This window comes from Orycteropus afer, unplaced genomic scaffold (assembly GCF_000298275.1).
Source record: "Orycteropus afer afer isolate SDZICR_OR568_19922 unplaced genomic scaffold, OryAfe1.0 scaffold00001, whole genome shotgun sequence".
In the NCBI taxonomy this organism is placed as follows: Eukaryota; Metazoa; Chordata; class Mammalia; order Tubulidentata; family Orycteropodidae; genus Orycteropus; species Orycteropus afer.
Window position 1 is genome coordinate 15,377,032 of NW_006921588.1, and position 24,653 is coordinate 15,401,684.

General features: G+C 38.1%; 1 protein-coding gene across 1 annotated transcript in view; it reads right to left on the reverse strand.

Annotated features, from left to right (window-relative positions):
• Positions 1–24,653, reverse strand: part of PPP1R1C (protein phosphatase 1 regulatory inhibitor subunit 1C) — a 187,534-nt gene that overhangs the window by 1,005 nt on the left and 161,876 nt on the right. The gene's annotated exons all lie outside the window — the stretch shown is intronic.

A 24,653-nucleotide genomic window follows, 5' to 3' on the forward strand; every position in this document is an offset into this window, starting at 1 on the left:
GGTATCACTACAGAAGTAGATTGCCCAACCTTCCTTCTGAGGAGTGGCTGGTGGGTTTAAACAGCCAGCCTTCTGGTTAGCAGTCAAGTGCCTTAAACACTATGCTACCAGAGCTCCTCTCTCTCTCTCTCTCTCTCTCTATGTATATATATATATAGCCAAATTTCCAATAGAGTCAGGCTGCTATCTTTCATAATTAAATCTCCATTAAGAATTGCATCTCAGCCTATTAAAAATCTGTTAACTAAAAATATGCTCACAGACCCCTATTGTAATTCTAATCTATCAGTTAGTTCAAATATTTCTTTTGGCATTCCTGAGCTCCATTACAATGAGAACCATTGAATCTCCTAAGAATAAAAGGTCTATAATTTGTGTGTGTGCTGTTTCTGGAACTTGTAAACAACAAAAGAATCACAATATTGTTGGTCTTCTTTAGGAATCTGAATATACTTGTTTGATCAAGAACTTCTCTATTCAGAATTCTTCAATAACATCCTCCACAGCCTACCCAAACACCCAAACCCACAGCCACTGAGTTGATTCCAACTCATAGCAGCCCTATAGGACACAATAGAACTGTCCCACAGGGTTTCCAAGGCTATAAATCTTAATGGAAGCAAACTGCTTCACCTTTCTTCCATGGAGCGGCTGGTGGGTTTGAACCACTGACTGGTTAGTAGCACAATGTTTAAACTACAGCTCCACCAAAACTCCTTCACAACCTAAAGAGGGAAAAATATTTGTGTACCTTTGCCTGGGATAAAAAGCCTCATAAGATCTGGTCTGTCACTGCCTAGTAGGCATCTTTCCTACTAGCTCTCCCTGCTTATCCCTTTATAATATTTTATGCTTTGACAGTGCCATCACACTCATTCCTTGTTCCCTCACTATTCCAGGCTCCCTCAGGCCTCCATGTTTTCCTCCTTATATTCTCATTGCCAAATATCTTCAACCTACTTACCCACCTGGCAATAGCCCACTCATCCCTCAGGTCTCAACTTGCCTGCTCTATGATGTTTCCCCAATTCCCCAGGTAGACTTAGCTGATCTTTTTCATATACTCTCATTGCCCTTCAATCACTTTGTTTTGTAGCAATTACCTAATAGAACTGAACTGAATATGCTTAGATATCTTCCTCCTCATTAGAGCAAACATCTTGATGTCAGGGGTTATGCAGCTTCAGCTGAGAGCACAAGGCACAGTGCCTGGCAAACAGTAGACAGCCATTAACACTCATTCCCTAAATGATTGATGGCATTAATGAAGGAACAAACAATATGGTATTTGCCTTTGGCAGTTCCAAAACAATTCATCCTCTGCTTTTGTTTTCAAAACTAATTCAAATTTGAAGCACAATCAGAAACAACTACTACAACTGTATCAAGTCTACAAAATTATTTCACTTGGGTCTGTTAAACTCCATACAAATTGATCTAAAAAAAAAATCAAACTCACTGCCGTCCAGACCTATCCGACTCATAGCAACCCATCCTTGAGTTTCCAAGGCGGTATCTCCATAGAAGTAGATTGCCCAACCTTCCTTCCAAGGAGTGGCTGGTGAGTTTGAACCACTAGCCTTCTGGTTAGTAGTCAAATGCCTTAGACACTACACCACCAGAGCTCCCATATATATAGTTAAAGATGATTAAAGTGGAAATGTTATATGTATTTCATATTTTAGAAAATTGGTTTAATAGATTTTTCTAAGTATTACCCAAAAGTACTCCAGTTAGAATTAAAAAAATAAAAGGAAGTCACAGCTCATGTTTGCTGTGAAAAAATGGGACTCAAAAAAATGTGGATTTGCATGTCAACAAGGCTCAAAGTGCTATTTGGCAGAGAATGACATCCTTGGGCTTCATGGATTATCTTGCAAAAATATTTGATCAGTTGTAATAATATTTAAATGATTTAAATTCATCTACAAACATAGATCACTCACAATTCCTGTTCACCCAAGACTGTAGAGAGAAATTTGTTATTAAGAAATAGAACTTATTTCATATTATTATACATTAGATGGGGAAAAAAAAGATGTTTAAGTATTAAGGAGCAAGGATAGGAGTTCATTGAGCATCTAATCAGTCACTCTGCTAGAGTCTTACAAGACTTATAAGTCTTATAAGACTTATACATGAGTCACTGGAATGTCAGAACAACTCCATGAGGAAATTCCTAGATGGTAAAATTTAGACTCAGAGAATTTAAGTGATTTGTTCAAAGTTATAAAGTCTGTGTGGTACTAAAAGAAGTTCTCATCAGAGTCCTTCAATATAGCTTCCTTATTGATTTACCAAATGGATGAATGAGTGAATGAATGAAGAAATCATGAAGTCCCATTGTCACAAGGCCTAACTCCTTCTGACATTAGCTTTTTGGATGCGGACTTAAAGTGTCCTATCATTTTCTAGAATATATCATAGGTGTGCTGTGCCACTTAACCTGGTTCAGAGGATCTTGGGATTCTCTCTGAAATCCTAAAGCGCAATAATCATTTAGTCATCTGCCACTCTCTTTCCCAAACTGAGGTTGTCTGTGCCTCAGTAGGGCATGCAAAATGTTTTGGTTACTTCATATTGCTCAAACAGAAATACCACAGGTGGATGGCTTTAACCAACAAGAGTTTATTCTCTTATAATTTTGGAGTACCAGGGTCTAGGAGCTGGGTGAAAGCCCCTCAACCTTGGGTTTCAGCTCTGCCTCTTGCTCCTGGCCCACTGGAGCTAGAGACATCTCTTCACTCAGGTAGCTGCTGACTGTTGAGGCTGACAAACCCAAGATTGACAAGGAAAATGGCACAATGCCAAAATTATCAAACCAGACACCAGGCCACTAATTCAAGTCCATTAACAGTCCTTAAATCGGCAGACAACATGGCAGGCTGCTGAATGATGACCCAGCTACATGAAGGATTCAAACACGCCAAATGCAGTAGACCATTCCCAAAGCTTCTCCTTACATACTGAAAGCAGACCACATTCCCTAAAGCAGCTACTCAGCCGCTCGCAGCAGAGTCCACCATGGACTTAATTGTCAGTTTCATCAGGGGAATAACTACAACCAGCTGCCCAGCCACTCAAAACCAGGCCCAGCCAACCTGACACATAACCTGAACTACCATGCAAAGGATCAATTGACTCCAGAGCACAAGGTAACTATGAAGTAATGAAGTTATGTTTAAGACAATTTTCTTTAGACAAGGGTTAATGACCTAATGCCAACATTGATTTGTCTCATACATCAAAGGGTTGCACATAAAAAAAAAAATCAGTAATCGAAGTATTTAATTTATTAAACCATTAATCAACTACTTCCTACACTTGAAAATAGGTCTAAATGCCCCATCCATATTTAATTCATTTTATGATAATGGTCACAAAGTTATATTAGAATCCCATACCATTTCTCAAGTAAAATCACTCACTTGGACAAACCTTGGAAAGTTTTCTTCTTAATCTATCCAGTTGTGATATGAACTATTTTGAGGAAAAATGTTTTGATGAGCCAGGAGGTGTTGACATATGACCCAAGAGCTGTTCTGCAGAACATCTGCCATAAATCCTTGACTCTCAAAGCAGTTTACACTAATGCCATCTTGCAATAGGGTAATGGATGACTGGTTAATTTGTGTTTTGAAAGAGCGTACAGGGCAATCTTTCTAATTCCTGTCAGAAATATTCTTTTTGTTATTGATGCAATTATGCTGAGATTAAAGTGTGAAGTCTGCTGAGGACTGTCGAATAATATCTTTTCTTTCATTCTTCTCCCTGCATCCCCAAACGTGCATATACCTTGTATATGAATTTTCTTTAAAAGATTATTTGGTGTTTGACTAACTCTGGAGGTGGAGTAAAGTAAATTGATCCGGGGGTGTTGATGAAATTCTGAGAGGCTGTTTATCTGCCAAATACTAATGAGCATGTAGGAAAACACTCCACCTGCACAGGGGCTGAGTCTTGGCTTGTGGCAAACAGCCTCCTGAAGCAAGCACAGACTTGGTCTGGCTGAATGCAGACAGAAGACACATGAATTCCCCAAAAGACAATAGAGGTTCTTTTCATTACAGGAAAAGGGACCATAAAGTGCAGTATAGACGCATGAAAGAATGAAGAAGATCAAATTAAACTGAAAGAAAGATGAATACAAAAGGAAAAAAAGAAATATTCCTTTCCCACCTCCACCAACCCTCTCCCTAAGCAGAACAAAATACTCATGTTGTCCTCCATTCTGTAGATCAGATGGTTAAACATGAGTTGGATTGAAGCTGTGCAGTGACTGAGTGAAGAATTACAAATAATTGAATCCATATATTTGGCAGACCACAGGCTAATATTTTTATCAACTATTTGCAGCAAAAGGAGACATACCTATTGCATTTGTAGATGACATGGAACTTGGAAGGGAAGATAACACAATGAAAGACACAAGCATTATTCCCAAAGTTTTTCAAGACCTGGAACATTGGGCCTTAATAATTGAGGTAGAGGCCAATATGCATTTTTTAAAGAATGATTATTTTGTGTCTAAAAAAGTAGAGAATGACAGCAATCCCCAAAAAACCAAACTCACTGCCATTGAGTTGATTTGACTCACAGCTACCCCTCCTTGGGTTTCCGAAGTGGTATCTCTAGGGAAGTAGATTGCCCAATCTTCTTTCCGAGGAGTGGCTGGTAGGTTTGAACCACCAGCCTCTGGTTAGCAATCAAATGCCTTAGTCACTACACCACCAGAGCTCCCTGAGAGCAACCTAGACTTACTACATTTATGTGTTTTAAAAACAAAAACAAATAAACAAACTCACTGCCATCGAATGAGATCCGACTCATAGTGACCACTCCTTGGGTTTCTGGGGTGGTATCACTATGGAAGTAGATGGCCCAAACTTTCTTCTGAGGAGTGGTTGGTGGGTTTAAACTGCCAGCTTTCTGGTTAGCAGTCAAATGCCTTAGGCACTACACCACCAGAGCTCCCACTGGCATGCTTAGCATAAAGAAAGATAAGAGATGACAAGGGACACTGCCTTTGATTCCTAAGAGACTGGAAAATGAAACAAAATTAATCTATGTAGATTCTGAGACAGAAATAGGGTCAATAGCTGGCATTTACTTGGTAGGGACAGATTATAGCTCAATAGAAGGAAGACGATTCCTAAATTGTTGTTGCCCAGCAATAGCCATGTGTGTGAGCTCCACTTTGCCATATGCATTCTGTTGTGTATGCCGTGGAGTCGGACTCGACTCATAGCGACCCCTCCTTGGGTTTCCGAGGTGGTATCACTATGGAAGTAGATTGCCCAACCTTCCTTCTGAGGAGTGGCTGGTGGGTTTGAACCGCCATCCTTCTGGTTAGCAGTCAAGTGCCTTGTCAAAGCTAAATGTCAGTTTCTGACAGGGTATAGAGAGAACCCTGCATTATTGAGTACCAGGGTGGACTAGTAACCTCTCTGAATAACCTCTGAGTAGCAGGGTGGACTAGTAACCTCTGAGATGCTGTTAATCTACTACACATGATACTACTGACTAAGCTGCTCTGCTGTGGGTATAATCAGGTACAAAGCAGTAATTATAACTTCAAATGACAGAAATGGCCCAAATCCACATTTAAAAACTAATTCACAGAGCAAACATAAATGGATTCTTTTTTTTTCTTTTTTTGTTTTTCCAACCACATATGTTAGACCTCAGAAAACATTCTAAGATCTTCTAGGAAATATAGAGAATCTCTGATCCTCCTGGAATTATACTTGTAATTGTATTTGTGCTTTTTTGGGGAGGAAAGGTCTATGGCTTTCAGCAGTATATCAGAGGTGTCTCTGATTCCCACATAACTAAAGCTATGAATTCTATTCTATCAGTTTACATATGAAGGAACAGTCTCAGATGGTAGAAAGACTTGCTTAAGTCACACAGCAATTAGTTGGCTAAGCTGGGACATGAACCTAGGCCCCTAACTCCTACTGAGGGCTCTTCACCTGAGTCACCACTATTCAGTCTTCCAGTGCCATTGATCTTCTCCAATGTTATACTTAGAACTTGAAGAAAAATATGGTGACTCAGGGTCCTGAAGTCCTTTCTTAAAATCAAAATCTTTTGAAAGACTTTACATTGCTGATTATATTGAGATGTAACTTTTCAGTCTTTTGTTGTTTTTAATAGATTTTGGAGTCATAAAGATAAAGAATTTAACCTTGCCCAGGCTCACCTCCAGAATAGAGCTAAGCTACAAAGTATACTCAGGTCATTCGAAAAGAGGTAGGTAGCCTTTCTCTTTTGTGGGGCAGCAACTGGACTCTAGTGGACCCAGAAACAAAATATTGTGCTCTAGTTGGTGGAGACAAGACACAATAGTCATCAACCAATATGAGTTAAATATAATAAAGCTCCTTCTTGCTCCTGATTTGCATGAGAGAAATGCAAAGCAGATGGGGACACAGGCCAAGGGTTATGTTGTACGCATAATGAAGTTAATTCAATGAAGAAATGGTAAGGGCCAGTAGATCCAATAAAGCCTGTAAAAAGTTCTTGTAAGAGAAAGAAGAGTTCTAACTCAGGGGATGGTAACAAAGGCAACCATTTGTCAAGCAAGATACTGGTTAAATTAAGGGAAACAGCAAGCCTGATTTCTATATGCAAAAATTATTGGCCAAATACATTCAACTTCCTAACAATTAACAATTAGTTTCCTGAAGGTCTACCATGTAGTATTTCCAGTGACACTAGGAAGATGGCTTTCTAATAGCTCCTTGAGTATTGACCTTCTAAGATTTCTCCAGACAATCATGATAGATATACCTGAGAAGCATAATTTAATCTATGCTATGGTAGCATAGTGCCTAAGGCACTTGACTGCTAACCAGAAGGCTGGCGGTTCAAACCCACCAGCCACTCCTCGGAAAGAAGGTTGGGCAATCTACTTCCATAGTGATACTGCCTCGGAAACTCAAGGAGGGGTCGCTATGAATCGGGTCCAACTCGACGTCACATAACAACAACATGGTACAACGATGCCTTTCAGTAAAGGCCCGTTATTCTTCAGAGAGAAAATGTGTTTTGCATTTCCCAAAATGCTTTCACATGCATTGAATTTTGTTTAACCCTCTTGTCATTCATTTATAATGAATAAGTTATACATTACTGCACCAAGGGTCACAGGGTGCGAGTGACATATTGATTCCATTCCAAAGCTAAAAGCATATCATGTCCTGAACTCACCTCAAATCTGTCCATTTCTATTTTATTTGAACTAAATTATACATAAGCAGCACAGTTAATCACTATTCTAATATGGTGAGCAGTCAGTTAATATAAACTGCAAATCAATACATGGTCAGTTCACTTAACTCTCCATTACTTACTGAATGAAACATTTCTCTTCCAAATAATAACTCTATAATATACTTCTCTCTTCATCATATATTGTAACTGAACAGCACAGTCATGTGATATTATTATAAGAAACTGTATATTTTATGTATACATTTACCTATCACATGTTTTACCAAAGTTGTTGACCAAGAGTAAAGGTGAAGTAGGTTAGAAGAAAATAAAGGTTAGAAGAAAATACCCAGTAGAAGGTAGAAGGGGAGATACATGCATACTATTGTTAGAATCTGAACAATACGTTTGGATACTAATCTAGTACCATTTGTCCAAATGTAAAGGGCACACAACTTTATCAATAAGTCTTAGGTTGGGACCAGGCAAGGATGAATATATCTTCTAATTTCCTGAGCATTCTGATACTCAGCCTGGGATGATAATCACTTTGATAAACTGTTTCTTAAGAGTTAGAGATACATACCCTTCTAATAATACCCCTTCTTTATTCTGAAGCTAATGCATTCTCTATGAATTGAAAAGTACAGTTAAATTTTTAAACTTACACATAATGGAGCTAAATGGTGTTGGATAATTTTACCTTAGAAAGAGACAGAATGGCTCCATAGCCTGCAAGACTTGACTATAATGGATTGAAGACAATAGCTTATCTGAAATGCAGAATGCATCAAACAGGAGGAGTCAGTGGTTAGCCTTAAAAGCACTAAAAGTAAAATAACAGAAGGAGACTTGCATTTACAGCCACAAAGGCAAATGTTGCTTGTGTTTTTTAAGCATATCCACAGGAAGACATTCTGTGATACTATTTTAAAAGGTTCTGTCCTCTTGGAAGAGTACTTCCTTATTGAAGCAACGGTCACTACTTGCTAACATAGCCTAATGGTAACATATACATAACCAAAGCATTAAACTCTGATTCTAAGTTTTCTGAGAAACCTTTCAGAACCTCAGAACTTGCTAACAAGGAAAGAAAGCCTGAGTAGACTAATTCTGTCTTCATCTTACAATGTTTCTTATTTTGAATTAATAAATTGACATTCTAATTTTACATGCCAGTCTGAATATGCTTTTCATAGTGACCCTGTAGGACAGACTAGAAATGATCCATAAGGTTTCCAAGGTCATAAATCTTTATGGAAGAAGACCGCCACATCTTTCTGCCTTCGGTTAGCAGCCAAGCGCTAACATGTTCAACGGATCCTGGGTCACTGTCAAGGAGATAGAGTCTGAAAGTCTGCCAAGCTGAGAAGCTGATTCTAGCCAAGAGTTTGCCAAAGAAAGTGGTAACTTTCACTGAAGTGAAGGGAGAAGCCTGCTGGCCTTTTTTGTACCACACTCTTCAAATTAAACAAGTACCGTTTGAGATTGAGCTATAAACCACTCAAATCCTTTTGTGTTTTAACACCTGTCTTTGGTCAGCAATATTTATTTAAGAACAATTTTTTTCCAACTAGAAATACGTGGTAATTTCATATGCAGTTTAAAACATGGTCTGCAAGGTTAAGAATACCTAAGATCTAATCATGGGGCAGTGGTAGTTCAGTGGCAGAGTTCTCCCCTTCCATGCAGGGAGCTCTGGTGGCGTAGAGCCTAAGGCACTTGACTGCTCACCAGAAGACTGGCGGTTCAAACCCACCAGCCACTCCTCAGAAGGAAGGTTGGGCGATCTACTTCTGTAGTGATACTGCCTCGGAAACCCAAGGAGGGGTCGCTATGAGTCGGGTCTGACTCGACAGCACATAACAAAAATGTAGAAGACTCAGGTTTGTATCCCAGCCAATGGACCTCGAGCACAGTCACCACTTGTCTGTCAGTGCATGTTGCTGTGATGCAGAACAGGCTTCAGCCAATCTTGCAGACTCAGATGGATGAGGAAGAAAGGCCTGGTGATCCTCCAAAAATTAGCCAATGAAAACCCTATGTATCACAATGATCTGATCTACAACCAATCATGGGATGGGGATGGTGCACGACCAGTCACCACTTCCTCCCACTGTGCATGAAGTTAGCATGAGTCAGGGGCCACCTCAACAGCAGTTAGCAACAACAATGAGATCTTGTCCAAAATTTACCACTTACCTGGTATGTAACACAAGGAATACGACCTAACCTCTTTAATAATTTATCATCTCCAAATGGAAAAATAATATGTAACTTCTTGGGTCTTTGGTAGGAGTAGATGAGATAAAAATATATGTAACATTTACTGAATAAATACAACACACCATGTATATATAAATTCTTTATATTAACTTTTCTAATCTGGAAACAATCCTATTAGGTAGGTACTATTCTAAGCTCTACTTTTTTTTTTTTTTTAGATTCAACAAATAATTCAAAGAGTGATAAGGTAATTTAAATAAGGAACCCCAAATCTGGGTTAGGAACCTGGGAAATCTGACTCAAGCTTAAATTCCAGCTTGAGCACTTGGTTATTCTGCCTCTTCTGATATGTGCACACAATTACTGATTTCTAGAGGAGAGAATATTAAGAAATGGTCATATCTTGGATATATTTGGGAGACAGAACCAACAATATTTGATGATTAACTGGATATGGGCTGTAAGAGAAATAAGAGAGTCACATATAGTACAAAGGTTTTGGCCAGGATAACTGAAACAATGGAGATACGATTAACTAAGATGGGGAAGATTTAGATGTAGCAAATTTCAGAGGGAAGATCAGGAGTTCAATTTTGGGCATGTTAAATGTGAGATTTCTATTGTGTATTCAATTGGAGATGTATAGGCAGATGGATACGTATGTCTGGAATTCAGGAGAGCATTCTGTGCTCAGATATACGTGTGGGAGTCTTCACTGTGTTAGTATTATTCACAGCCATGAGACTGTGTGAGATCAACAAGAGAATGAGTGAGTATAAAAGAAAAGGTGTTCAAGGACTGAACACTGGAGCACTCCAACACTAAGGGGCCAAGGGGAAGAGAATAACCCAGCAGAGGAAGCTGTCAAGGAGTAGCACATGAATTAAGAAGAAAATCATGAGTGTGGGTGCCTTCAAACCAAATAAAGAGTATAATTACAGATGGAGTAATCAACTATGTCAAAAGTAATTGATAGGTTTGAGAATTGACCCTTGGATTTAGCAATAATGAAGTCCTTCATGACTAGAACAGAGGAGCTCTGGAGTCATTGTTAAAGTATTCAGCTGCAAACCCACCAGCCACTCCATGGGAGAAAGATGAGGCAGTCTGCTTCCTTAAAGATTTACAATCTTGCAAACCAAACAGGGTTGCTATAAGTCAGAAACAACTCAATGGCAATGGGGCTGTTTTGTTGTTGTTGGGCTTTTTGTTGTTGTTGTTGTTTGTTTTTGTGACCTAGCAGAAACCTAATTGGAATGGATTTGAGAATGAATGAGAAGAAAGCAAATGGAGACCCTTTCTAGGATTTTGCTACAAGGGAAAGGAGAAAAAATTGGATTATTAGCTGATAGGAAGAGTGGGTCAAAAGAATTTTTCTACTTTATTGAGGCACAATTAAGGTACAATAAATTGCATATATTCAAAATATATAAATTTGTCAACTTTGGCATATGATATGAAACCATATTGATATAATTAAGATGAACATTTCCATCACAAGAAATTTTTGTTTAAACCTGGGGAATAAGTAGTATGTGTGTGGATTGATATGATCCACTAGAAAGAGTGATGTTGTTATTATTGTTGTTAAGTGCTGTTGCGTTGGTTCCAACTCATAGCTACCCCACGTACAATGGAACGAAACACTGCCCAGCCTTGCACCATCCTCACAATCGTTGCTAGGCTCAAGCCCATTGTTGCAGCCACTGCGTCAGTTCCTCTTATCGAAGGGCTTCCTCTTTTTGCTGACCCTCTACTTTACCAAGCATGATACCCTTCTTCAGGCACTGATCTCTTCTGATAACATGACCGAAGTATAAGAGACGAAGTTTCGCTTCTAAGGAGCATTCTGACTGCATTTCTTCCAAGACAGATTTGTTCATTCCTCTGGCAGTCCACGGTATATTCAACATTCTTCACCAACACCACAATTCAAATACATCAATTATTCTGTAGCCTTCCTTATTCATTGTCCAGAAAAGGTGAAATAGGCAACAGCAGAAAGAATTTCAGGAACAGTATTCCTGAATAGAGATGGAGATGGGTATTTTGCAAAATTGGAGAGATTAGTGTTAGAGAGGAACAGGAGGAGTTCACTATCACAATAGACAGGAAGGCAGGCTACATAAAAGAGCAGATGCTGTCAAGTGGGAAGACCTCTTAACAGGAATCTGTGGAAGTTCTCTTCTGATGGCTTCACTTTTCTCGATGCAGGAAGTGAGGTCATTACACAAGAGTGAGGATGGGGAAGATGTGCTGTTCACTGGAATTGCTATAGTCAGTTCTTCCAAACAACTGATAGAATATTCTTCTCTTTAGAACAAATCTAATTACATCACTCCTCTGATCAAAACCTTTGGTGATTTCTCATCAGTGAAGAATTAAATGCAAACTCATGTAAACTTTAAGATTCTGCATGACTAGTTTCTGTCACCTTCTGACCTCATTTCCTTCCAACACTCCCTCTTGCCACTTGGGTCTTTTACACAACAGACCTTGTAGAGTCTCAGCATATTGTCCTCTTCTGCTCTCTCTAATGTCACAATAGCAGAGAGCACTTAGAGAAGTGCATGGAAGAGTATTCCATGCTTCTTTCCTTTACTTTAGAGCACTTACACTCCCTGTGGTTATTTGATATTCATTTGTTTATGGACGATATGTCTGTCTCCCCACTAGAATGTTACTAGTTGCTATTGAGTCATTTCTGACTCATGGCAACCCCTTGTGTGTCAGAGTAGAGCTGTGCCCTCTGGGGTTTTCAGTGGCTAATTTTCTCCTGAAGTGCCTCTGGGTGGACTTGGACCTCCAGCCTTTCAGTCAACAACCATCACGTTAACCATTTGTACCACCCAGGGACTCCACTACAATGTTAGCATTACATCATAGACAAATATTGTCTTTGTCACTGGTGATCAGGAAAGCTTAGAAAAATGCCAGAGATTATAGATGCCCAGTAAAATTTGAAGGAATGACTTTGATTTCACTTTTCTTAAAATTATTTCTGATACAAAGCATGAATAATTTTCAACCTTAGTTCAATTTTTTTTTTTTCTGAAAAGTCATTTTAAATTCCATGTCCTTTGATAAATATAAAAGAGTAGAATGTTTTTGGCCCAGAGTTAATTTGTTCTCTTCAGTCTTCTATATTATTTTAGTTACAATCTAGGCTCACTTAACAATTGTGAGTTCAAAATTCCACTTGGTGGTAAGAATACATGCAGTAACTCTTAAGAATGAAAATAAGAAATGGTACGTCCCCCAGGATATAATGTTGCTCTGATCACCAAACAGTTAATTAATCCCACTGGGTACATGGCTTTTACCATGTAAGTAACGTAAGTGCATTTGATTAAGTACATTGGTCCTCTCAGTAATTCTTCTGTTACTTAAAATTCTCTTTTATTGGAAAGTGCTAATCCTAATAAGTTGATAGTTATGTCCAGTCTCAAAATCTGTTCAGTTCACTACATATCCCAAGGCTGTTTTCCTTCTCATTCTCTGAGAAGGGCCTCAGCTCAGTTGCTTCTCATTACTCAGCTTGCTGGCTGCCAGTGAGCTTCTGAATGACGAGATTGTTCTGCTTCTCATCTTCCGCCTGACCCAAGGACGTGCAGTTCACCCTCTGAGCCTTGATACTGTATGGCTCTGGCCCTGCTCTTCAGTTCCGCTTCTTCACCATTGTTTCTCAGGCATTCCTGCTCACAGACAGTTTTACTCTCTGACCATCTCTTGAAATAATAGCAATTCACTGTATCATCATGAGGCTTGCTGACCTACTTTCTTCTTAGACTTGCTGCCCTGAGGTTGGCCTGTTTTCCTTGTCTTCACATTACAACTTCTCTTTTTCTTACATAGACTTTTTTTTTACAAAATCTCCTTGGATGAGCTAATAACATTTCTTTTTCCTATTTTTTTCCCTTAATTTTGATTTTATTAGGAATACCTGATGGAAAGCAGTAACTTATTGCTCAAATTCTGCAATGAGTTACAATCTTATTAGTCATGAAGGAGAAAAAACTACTAATAAAAATATACACTTAACAGTGGTAAATTTTCTATTATATCTACATATAATATCCGAGTGATATTATATGGTAAATATAATTTGATAACAGGCAAAAAAAAAAAAAAAACCAACTATTTACTCATCTAATATACTTAGGTCCTCAACATATGAATATCACTTACTTGGGGATATACATATTTCTTTTAATACCAAAGTTAAAACTTCCTTACTCCTCAGAGATTATAAATTACTTGCTCTACAATCATGACTTTCAAATTTCCAAATATTTCCATTAAAAAGGGAAAGCAATCAAAATGTATCTATTGCATTCAATTTATAAAAATTTAAACTCGCCTTTATTTTAAAAACTTCTAAAATATATCAATAAAAATTTACATAAATGTTTTCCAAAACCTGTACTGAATTTATTTAAACTCACAGTTTCAGTGGAAAGTTCTCTTGAAATATGTTTATGGTTTATAAACCCCAAAGATTTGAAATTACTTCAAATTATTTCCTAAACTTACTGTGCATCTAGTTTACTGTGGCAGTCAAGGCTGTGTGCCAACTTGGCTGGGCCATGGTTTTGAGTGGCTGGGCAGCTGGATGTAGTTACTCCCCATGATGAGACTGGAAATCAACTCCATGGTGGAAATTCCTGTGAGCAGCTGAGTAGCTGCCTCAGGAATGTGGTCTGCTGTCAGTACATAAGAAGACGCTTTGAGAAAGGTCTCAAGGTTTTGGGCTCATCTGGATCCTGCATTTGGCCGAGTTTTCATGTCAACGGCCTGCCGTGTGGTCTGCTGATCTGGGGACTGTTTCTGGACTTGAACAAATATCCTGCCATGTTGCCATCATTGGACTGTGCCATTTTACTTGTTGACCTTGGGTTGGTCAGCCCCAGCAGCCAGCAGCTGCTTCAATTAAGAGACACCTCGACCTCTAGTGGGCCAGGAGCAAGAGGCAGAGCTGAAGCCTGCGGTCCACATGCCACCCAGCCCCTAGAGCTGGCACTTTGGACTCAGACTTCTGGCTGCCTGAACAGTAAGAGAATGGATCCCTGTTTATAAAGCCTTCCACTTGTGGTATGTCTGTCATAGCAGCACTAGAAAACCAAAACATCTACTTACCTTTACTTATTTACTTATTTATTTCTCATTCAAGTAATTCAAATTATTCTGAGGAGAAAAAAAAATTTAAACCACTAAGGTAACCAATCAGATCTTTGGGGGATGGGGAGTGAGATCATTGAGAACAAACAGGGCTTTTATCTCTGGTTTGATACACTAACTATAGTCTCCTTTACTAACACAAGGGAATGGTCCTCTCACAGAAAATATCAGAAGAGCCACTTGGCTCGGACCTCTTGTGCAAAAGCAGCCATGACTTTCGGCTATTGAGGTTACCTCCAAATGAGGTCATAGCTACCATATCATATATATTCATTGATAATATTTAAAAAGATGTTTCTCATACACCTTCACACAGGCATCCCATTACTGGGGCATACTATCTAGATTGCACACTGAATCAGTCTTTTTTTTTTAAAATGAATCCCATAATTATAAATAATTCAATTATATCATACTGTAATTGTTATTGTGTTAATTTGTCAAATAGAAATACTGATAGTACCATGATTTTTGAAATCCTGTTTTGACATTCCTTCATTTATTAATATAGGCAATCTCAGAAAAAGGTAAGCATCCCTACCCCTCTCCCTCTATCTATAATTTCGTAAGCTCTATCTTGATTACCCAGTTCTAGACAGTAAGATCATGGAAGAAGAACTGTGATTGGGCCCAGCACTGATCAGGTACCTCGCCCAGGTACTAAGGAAGGTGCCATATATATCAATAGGTATAAAAGGAGTATAAGCCTTCCTTCCTTTTCTGTTCCCTTGTAAACTTCCTCCTCACATAACTTTGCTCTAGAGAGCTGCCTTTCCTTAAGCAGCTATCATGTTATGAAAAAAAAAAAAAGTTTTTTTCTGGATCATAGAAGAATGGTATTTTAAGGTTGAAAGAACATTGAAAGGCAGTCCTACTGCCTACACACACACACACACACACACACACACACACACACACATTCACAACTAGGATACTACAAACAAGAAAATAAAGGTCTATTTTCTAAAGTCACACAGCAAGTAGCAGTTATTCAATTTAGCACAAACGTTTTGGGAATTTTATTCCAATATTCTCTGCATTGTACCACCAGACACAGGAAGTAAATAAACTGCAGGTACCTGGAAATTTCAGCATAGTTCTTTTTTTCTGCCCTTCTCTTACTCAGCTGGGACCTGGCTGTCTGATGCAGTACAAAGGGAGTTACTGTATCTGGAATTTGGGCCTTGAGTGTTTGGTGACACTGAAATGGACCGCTTATTATAACATAGGACATTACAGATTCTCGTTTTGAAAATGTGCCTAAAAGTAAAATATCATAGGTAGCATTGTTTCTGTGTGTTTTTAGCTCCAAACTCCTCATAAATCAATTTTTGGAACACTACTTTTTCTATAATTGGAGGCTGTTTGTTTCAGAAACTTACCAATGGTACTACTAGAATATAATTCAAAGTGACTGGAAATAAGAGGTATAATGTTCTAAGTTTCTACCAAAGATTTGCTTATTTCTCAAGAGGTAACATTTCTCCAGGATATTTCTGATTTGTTCTTTATGATGGATATCTGTTGTTTAGTCTTTTCAGCAATATTTCCTATCCTACCTTTCTTGTGCACTCTCTGAGTGGTGTAAATGGTTAATGAACTTGGCTACTAACCAAAAGGTTGATGGTTCAAGTCCACCCAAAGGCACCTTGAAAGAAAAACCTGGAGGTCTGCCTCCAAAAATTCAGCCATCAAAAACCCTATGGAGCACATTTCTACTCTGACACACAGGGGGTCACCATGAGTTGGAGTCAGCTTGATGGCAACTGGTACTAACACTCTTCTTATGGGAAATGACTGCTCTTTCTACTCTCCTTCCTTCAGGAACCACTTTCCTTCCTACTTTAAACATGGGATGGAGAAGAGCACTGTCCAGTACTTACATTACTTTTTCCTCTGGCCACTGTGTTGGAGAAAGCTACCTGGCCAGGGCTGGGCCAATCAGAGTCCTTCCCCATGATCTTACTGTCTTGAATCAGGTTACCATGATAGAGATTATTGAACTACAGAGGGTGTAGGAGGATGTAGTTGATAGGCAAAAAGAAGGAAATGAGAGAGATGACTGCTTTTGATTTCCTCTGTTTCCTGAGGCTCAGCTACCTTCTCCTTTTCCTTGTAGTTCATGTTTCCCTTGAACAACATGAAGTAACCAAATAATCTTTCAATAATGTCCCTTTTGCTAATTTAGTTTTTGACACACAAAATCCAAAGTGCCCTGACTAATCCATCCTCTCTGTCATATTTTCCCTGTATCTCCTTTTGAGATAGAAAATGGGAAAGGAAAATGAAGGGCAATTGGGTTTTTCATTTTTTTTCCTGCACCTCCAACTTTGAATTAAATCTATTAGAACCTGAGCTGAGAAGCAGACAAAGATGGGACATATGTCATTGTGTCTCAGAAGTATTCTTCAAATTACATCTAAGCCTTAGACTTGTTACTTGAACTAAAGTAAAATACAATATCGGGACATTTTAAAAATCAGTAACTATTTCCTATACTGGTTTGAATAGTGCCTCCAAAACTTCATGTCCCCATTAAGCTCAGAAAGTGACCTTATTTGGAAATAGGTTTCTCACAGATGTATGAGTTAAGATGAGGTCATACTGGAATAGGGTGGGCTCTAAATCCGATCACCATACATTAAGAATAGTACAGATACCCGGAGAGACATACTCAGAGAAACAGTGTGACCATGGAGGCAGAGATTGAAGTGATGCAGAAACAAACCAATGATACCAAGGATTTCCAGCAACCAAAGGAAGCTGGAAGAGAGGCATGGAAGTCCCCCTCAGTCTCTAGAGGGAACCGACCTCACACACATCTTGGTTTCTGACTGCTGGCCTTCTGAACTGTGGCAGAATAGATTTCTGCTCTTTTAAGTCTCCCAGGTTATGGTATTTTGCTGGGATATCCCTAGAAAACTAATAAATCTCCCGAGAGGAAAGGCACCTTTAGAAGGATGAATATCATAAATTTTAAGTCAACAGTCAAAATCACCACAATTGATGTCATCTCTTTCCTGGTTCCTGAGACAATGATTTCAAGACTACTGCTCTGATAGCGTAGTGTCTAAGACTCTTGACTGCTAACCAGAAGGCTGGCGGTTCAAACTCACCAGCCACTCTTCAGAAGGAAGGTTGGGGAATCTACATCTGTAGTGATACTACCTGGGAAACCCAAGGAGGGGTCGCTATGAGTCAGGTCTGACTCGACAGCACATAACAACAACAACAACAAAAAAAAAAAAACCTAAGCATTTATACTCAGCTTTAATGGTGTCATTGTAATTACTTCAGTAAACTGGGGAGAAAATACATCAGTATACTGACACACATGATATCATAACATATTAAAATCAATCACCTGAAGACTCTAGTAAAACACAGCAAAGGAAAAGAAATTTAATCTCCAAATACATTAGCTCTTACGCTCATCCTTGTTCTCTCAACTTGGTTTTGAAAATACAAATAGCTAAATCTATAGTTCTGTAATTCTTGATGCCTGCATTTTGTTATTCATGTAGGGTTTCCTACTCACCTAAATTATTTTTATATTAAAAGCACAGCCAATTCTAGGTAAAAGTCAGATTTGCTTTATTTTAAGCATGACTTACTCCAGCCTCCCCATGGGGCATCTAAGCCATCTTGGGAAAGGGGTTACTGTGGAAGTCTCATTCTCTTTCCTTCTTTTGCATCATCTTCCTATATTATCAATATTTATGGTTAGCACTAGCCAAACTAAAGTAGGGTTCCTTGCTGCTGCTCCTATTAATTTCCTGATCCTAACTTTTACCATCTTGTTCAAGAACATTAAAACCTTAATTTTAGCACTTTTCAGTTTTTCAAAGCAAAAATATCCCAGGATATAATTTTATCCTTACAAAATACTGTAACATGAGAAATGCAACTACTATTATACCCATTTCACAGTTGGAGAAGTTGTGGCTGCCAATAATTAAATGAGCTATCCCAAATCTCTTAGTAAGTCATTATTAGAACTAGTGCTAGGATTCAGAGTTCCTGAATTCTATTCTAGTCTTTTTCCCACTAAGATGTCTGATTCCTCATTCTCTTAAGGCTGGGGTCTCATTCTTCCAGTTACACATTATTCCTAGTTTGGCATCTCCCAACACCTCTTGTGATAAAATATGATTAACATTTTATCAGATTTTTGGCTTCCTTTCTCATACCTCATATGAAGAGTTTGTATAATGGCCATTTTAGTCCTAAGGTCAAGAAAGACCATAATAGATGGAGATGATTCAGAAAATTAGGACTTCGTACTACTCCTTACTTCATAATGCTCAGATAGCTCCCTGTTCTGTGCTTCTATGCAGGACCAATGATATTTAGGAGTAAGGTAGGCATTTTCTAGGACAGCACTGATTTCAAATATTCTGAAGTACTTTTCCTACAAATTGTGAAAATATTCCAGAAATTCTAACACCTTCTGAAGTACTTCCTGAACCATGGAGTATTGCAAAATTGCAGGTGTCCTTCATCTTGAACTTTTTGTTCATGGACATATGATCATGAAAACATGTAGGGAGATAGATTACATCTGTTGAAGAGGTCAATTACTAGAATAAAATTTTTCATGTTTTTTTTTTTTCAATAAAGTTATTTTTGAGACCTGATGATGATCTCCCAATTATTTTTGGATATTTGTTCTTGGGCTAATACCATGTAAGCAAATAACTGTAAATCAGCATGTGTTGGAACAGAACAGCTTGTACCTTTTGCATACCACATGTCATCATAACAAGCCACATCCATCACATTTGAAAAAAAAAAATCCAAAATTAATGAGCCTTTTTTTTTCTTTTACTTCCATTACTCAAGAAGTCTCCAAATTAAGCAGAGGTTATCTGCCAAGAAATCTAATTTTCTATAAAGACAGATGTAACAATGTGAGAAATTTTGGTGGTATACAAATTTCCTAGAGGGAAAGACCCACATTTGCTGGACAAATGCTTTCATTAAGTTTACCCACGGTGGAGCCTAGGGCTCTGGGACCCATTATATCACCAGGCATTTAGGATTCTGAAAATATAGTAGAGCTGTTATGCACGTGAAAGTAAAGAAACGCTTTTGGGTTTTTGAAAAAGAGGAGGGACGGAATCAACTAGGATTGAACAGCATCTGAGGGAAGAGAGAAAGAAGGAAGGACATCTGTGTGACATGAGAGGTAGAAAGCCTGTGAGAGAGAGCTGCCTCCTGAAAAGCATAAGAAAGTTTACCTTGGAGTGTATGATATTATGATATTAAACTCTCTCCTCAGCTTATCCCTGGGAAATTGCTGGGAAATTGTCAATAAATCTGACATTGTTCACATGCACCAGTGTGTAATATTTTTATCTGAGGGAGATAAAAGAGAAACGGGAAGAAGCATAATCCGAGCTTCATGACAGACATTCAGACACGCTTACAGTATCTATTTAACCCTTAAAGATCCAGAAATGCAGAACCAACAGGCCCATTTCAAGCATAAAAATTAACTATGGCTTTGTTTATGTGACAAAATACATTTCAAGTTACCATGAGAGGTACCAGAAACAATTTCTTCAAATCTCCTTGATTCAATAGAAAGAGTAAAGGTACAGACCAGAAACTATTAGTCCTAGTAGTGAACTGGTATTTATTGACACATTTTACTCAGAATTGGCAAGGGTGGGAGGGGACAGCAGGATGGTAACAGGAGTCTCAGTCATTTACTCTATTTATAAATGATTCTTAATCGTTATGCTTCCTGTTATTTACTTTAAAACACATCAGAATATATCTGAGTGCATGTGTGCATCAGCGAGTGTGTGTTGTCATTTTATCTATACCTTGAAGGGTGGTTGGTTACTATTTCAAATATATTAATCAAGACTAACATTCTAAGAATGGTTAGTTAGTGTTTTACAAACTCTAATGGAGAACCTGGGAGTTCTGGTGGCATAGTGCCTAAGGCATTTGACTGCTAACCAAAAGGCTGGCAGTTCAAACCCACCAGCATCTCCTTGGAAGGCAGATTGGGCAATCTACTTCCATAGAGATACCACCTCGGAAACCCAAGGAGGGTTGCTGTAAGTTGAATTGACTTGACACCAGTGAATTTGGTTTGTTTTTTAAAACCTGCTTCAGAAGAGAACTATCTTTAACACCAATCAATTTTTACCTAAAGTGCTTACAGATGACTTTTGATTGGACTAATCTAACTGCAGGAGTCCCTGGGTGGCACAAATGCTTAAGTGCTCAACTACTAGCCAAGAGTTTGGCAATTTGAACCCACCCAGAGTTGTCTTGGAAGACAGGCCTAGTGATCTGCTTCCAAAAGAACACAGCCTTGAAAAAACTAGGAACAGTTCTACTCCACATAAGGGAATGCCATGAATTGAAATTGACTCAACACCAACTGATAATAACACCAACAACTTAACAGGAGCTGGGCCTTAATCTTATTTCACTATTCCTCTATCTTTCCCACTGTTAAATGGTCTCTCTTTTTTAGGGAACCAACTTCCATAGCTTCTGAGTTATAACTCTTGTGGTGATCCCTCTCCTGCATTCAATTAATTCTCCTCAGTCTCCTTCGTGTTTATCCATTTTCCCACTTTTCCTACTTCCCCTTTAAATGTGAGAATACTCCCAGGGTAATCTATTACTTCTTTAAGTTTGCAAAAAATTCTTCCTCAATTACAGGCACACCAACTACAACATGCTTTTGACATAATAAACTCTTTCTCTTTCCCTATACACTCATTTTATCTTCTTTTAATCCTGATCTTGAGTAACTGTTTTGAATGAGTGTTTCTGGGAATGGCCCATAGAACTTTCAGATAATTTCACCTACATTGGGAAGCCGGTTGTCTATTTTTATTTTCAAAATTTAAAGTTTTTCCTTCTTAAATTATGGTTTATATTCCTCAGTAACTGTGCAGATTATGTACATGCGAATGGAGAATTCAAGTTCTAAAGGTTTAGTTTGAAACTTTAGATATTTTAGGAACTTTACTAGTTATCTTCTAAAAACATTTGACTTTGAAAACCTGGCATACTGCCAAAATTTATAAAGGATTGTAAGATTATACTTTGTCAGTACTGATGGATTATATGTGGAATGTTTTCACTTATTCATCCTAGACTAACTTTTCAAATAAGATATGGTTTGGTTGGTTAAATATTAAATACAACATTTAAAGAATCTGAACTTATTTAGAGGTATAAAGTGGTCTGCTCAAAAAACTAGAGCAGAAAGACATTCTCATCTGGTTTTCATCTGTTATAAATAGCAAATGTCACTCAATTTACTACTTGTTTAAGGCTGGGAAAAAAAGCATTTCTCCGATTACCCCCACCCACAGTCTTATTTTAAGAAAGTATATTGGAATACATAGATCTATCTGTCTCTCTCTTCCATTCTCTTTCTCTCTCACAGACACACACACACACATGCAAATTTAGAGTTCAAGAGAACTGTTTAATAGCAATGTGACATAAAGTCAGATGGCAAAATAAATTTTAGCTTCAGTTTCAAACAGCTATCCAATCAATATTAACATTCATTTTTATACAAAGTATTTGTATAGAATAGGCTTGTTAAGTCTTCATAGACAAGAATGTTCAAACTAAATGTACAGCATATACACTAAAGGAAAATAAATCCATTTCTTCTTGGGAGACTAAATATTTATATTTGAAATTATTATCTTTTGGTTGGGCTTTCAGATAAAAAATAAAAATAAAATTTATAATTTATGAAAACATCAGTATCAAAAGAGAATATCAAGACAGAATATACTACACACATATGAAAATAAAATGCACTTAAATATAAGCATAAATTTTTTGAAAGGTTGTGATATTAGATAAAAATGCTAGGAATAGGGTAAAATAGAAGAAACTTATTTACCAAGAGAATAAAATTCTTAAATCTAATTTTTACAGATTGTTGTTGTTGTTAGGTGCTGTCAAGTCATATCCGACTCATAGCAACCTCATGTACAGCAGAACAAAACACCGCCCACTCTTGTGCCAACCCCACAATATTTGCTATACCTGAGCCCATCATTGCAGCCACTGTGTCAATCCATCTCATTGAGGACCGTTCCCTTTTTTGTTGTCCCTCCACTTTACCAAGCATGATATCCTTCTCCAGGGAATGGTCTCTTCTTACAACATGACCAAATTAGGTGAGGCAAAGTCTGGACATTCTTGCTTCCAAGGAGCATTCCAGCTTTACCTCTTCCAGGATAGATTTGTTCATTCTTTTAGCAGTCCATGGTACTTTCAGCATTCTTCACCAACACCACAACTGAAAAGCATCAACTCTTCTTCAGTCTTCCTTTTTCATTGTCCAGCTCTCACATGCATATGAGGCGATTGAAAATACCACGGCCTGTGTCAAGCTCACCCTAGTCTTCAAGGAAATATCTTTGCTTTTCAGCACTTGAAAGAGGTCTTTTGCAGCAGATTAGCCCAATGCTATACAATGTCTGATATCTTGACTGCTGCTTCCATTGGTGTTGATTGTAGAACCAAGTAATATGAAGTCTTTGACAACTTCAATCTTTTCTCCATTTATCATGATGCTGCTTCTTAGTCCAGTTGTGAGGATTTTTGTTTTCTTTATATTGAGGTCTAATCCATACTGCAGACTGTAGTCTTCAATCTTCACCAGTAAGTGTTTCAAGTCATCCTCACATTTAGCAAGCAAAGTTGTGTCGTCTGCATAACACAGGTTGTTAATGAGCCTTCCTCTGATCCTGGTGCCATGTTCTTCTTCATATTGCCCAGCTTCTTGGATTATTTGTTCAGCATACAGATCGAATAAGTATAGTGAAAAGATACAACCTTGACACACTTCCTTCTTGATTTTAAACCATGCAGTGTCCCCTTGTTCTGTTCAAACAGCCTCCTGATCTATGAACAAGTTCCTCATGAACACAATTAAGTGCTCTAGAATTCTTGTTCTTCTCAATGTTATCCATAATTTGTTGAGATCCACACAATTGAATACTTTTGCACAGTCAATAAAACACAAGTAAACATCTTTCTGGTATTCTTTGCTTTGAGCCAAGATTCATCTGACATCAGAAATGATGTCCCTTGTTCCACATCCTCTTCTGAATTCAGCTTGCAATCCTGGAAGTTCTCTGTCAATATACTGTTACAACTATTTTTGAATTATCTTCAGTAAGATTTTACTTGCATATGATATTGTTCTATAATCTCCACATTGTGTGGAATTACCTTTCTTTGGAAACTGTACAAATATGGTTCTCCTCCAGTCAGTGGGCCAGGTAGTTGTCTTCCAAATCTCTTGGCATAGTGAGTGAGTTCCTCCAGTGCGGCATCCATTTGTTGAAACATCTCAGTGGGTATCCCATCAATTCCTGGAGCCTTGTTCTTCACCATTTCCTTCAGTGCAGCTTCCACTTCTTCCTTTAATACCATTGATTCTTGATCATATGCCACCTTCTGAAATGGATGAACATTGACTAGTTCTTTTTAGCACAGTGAATCTGTGTATTATATGCATCTTCTTTTGATGTTTCCTGCATCATTCAATATTTTGCCCATAGAATCTTTCAATATTGCAACTCAAGACTTACTTTTTTTCTTGAGTTCTTTCAGCTTCAGAAATGCCAAGCATGTTCTTCACTTTTGGCTTTCCAACTCCATGTCTTTGCACATTTCATTCTAATAATTGACTCTGTCTTCTTGAGCTGCTCTTTGAAATCTTTTGTTCAGCTCTTTTATCTTGTCATCTCTTCCATTTCTTTTAGCTACTCTTCATTCAAGGGCAAGTTTCAGAGTCTCTTCTGACATCCATTTTGGCCTTTTCTTCCTTTCCTGTCTTTTAATGACCCTTTGCTTTCTTCGTGGATGATGTTCTTGATGTCATCCCACGGTTCCTCTGGATTTAGGTCATTGGTGTTCGGTGCATCAAAACTATTCTTTAAATGATCTCTAAATTCAGGATAGATATTATTAGGGTCATATTTTGCCTCTTGTGGACTTGTTTTCATTGTCTTCAGCTTCAA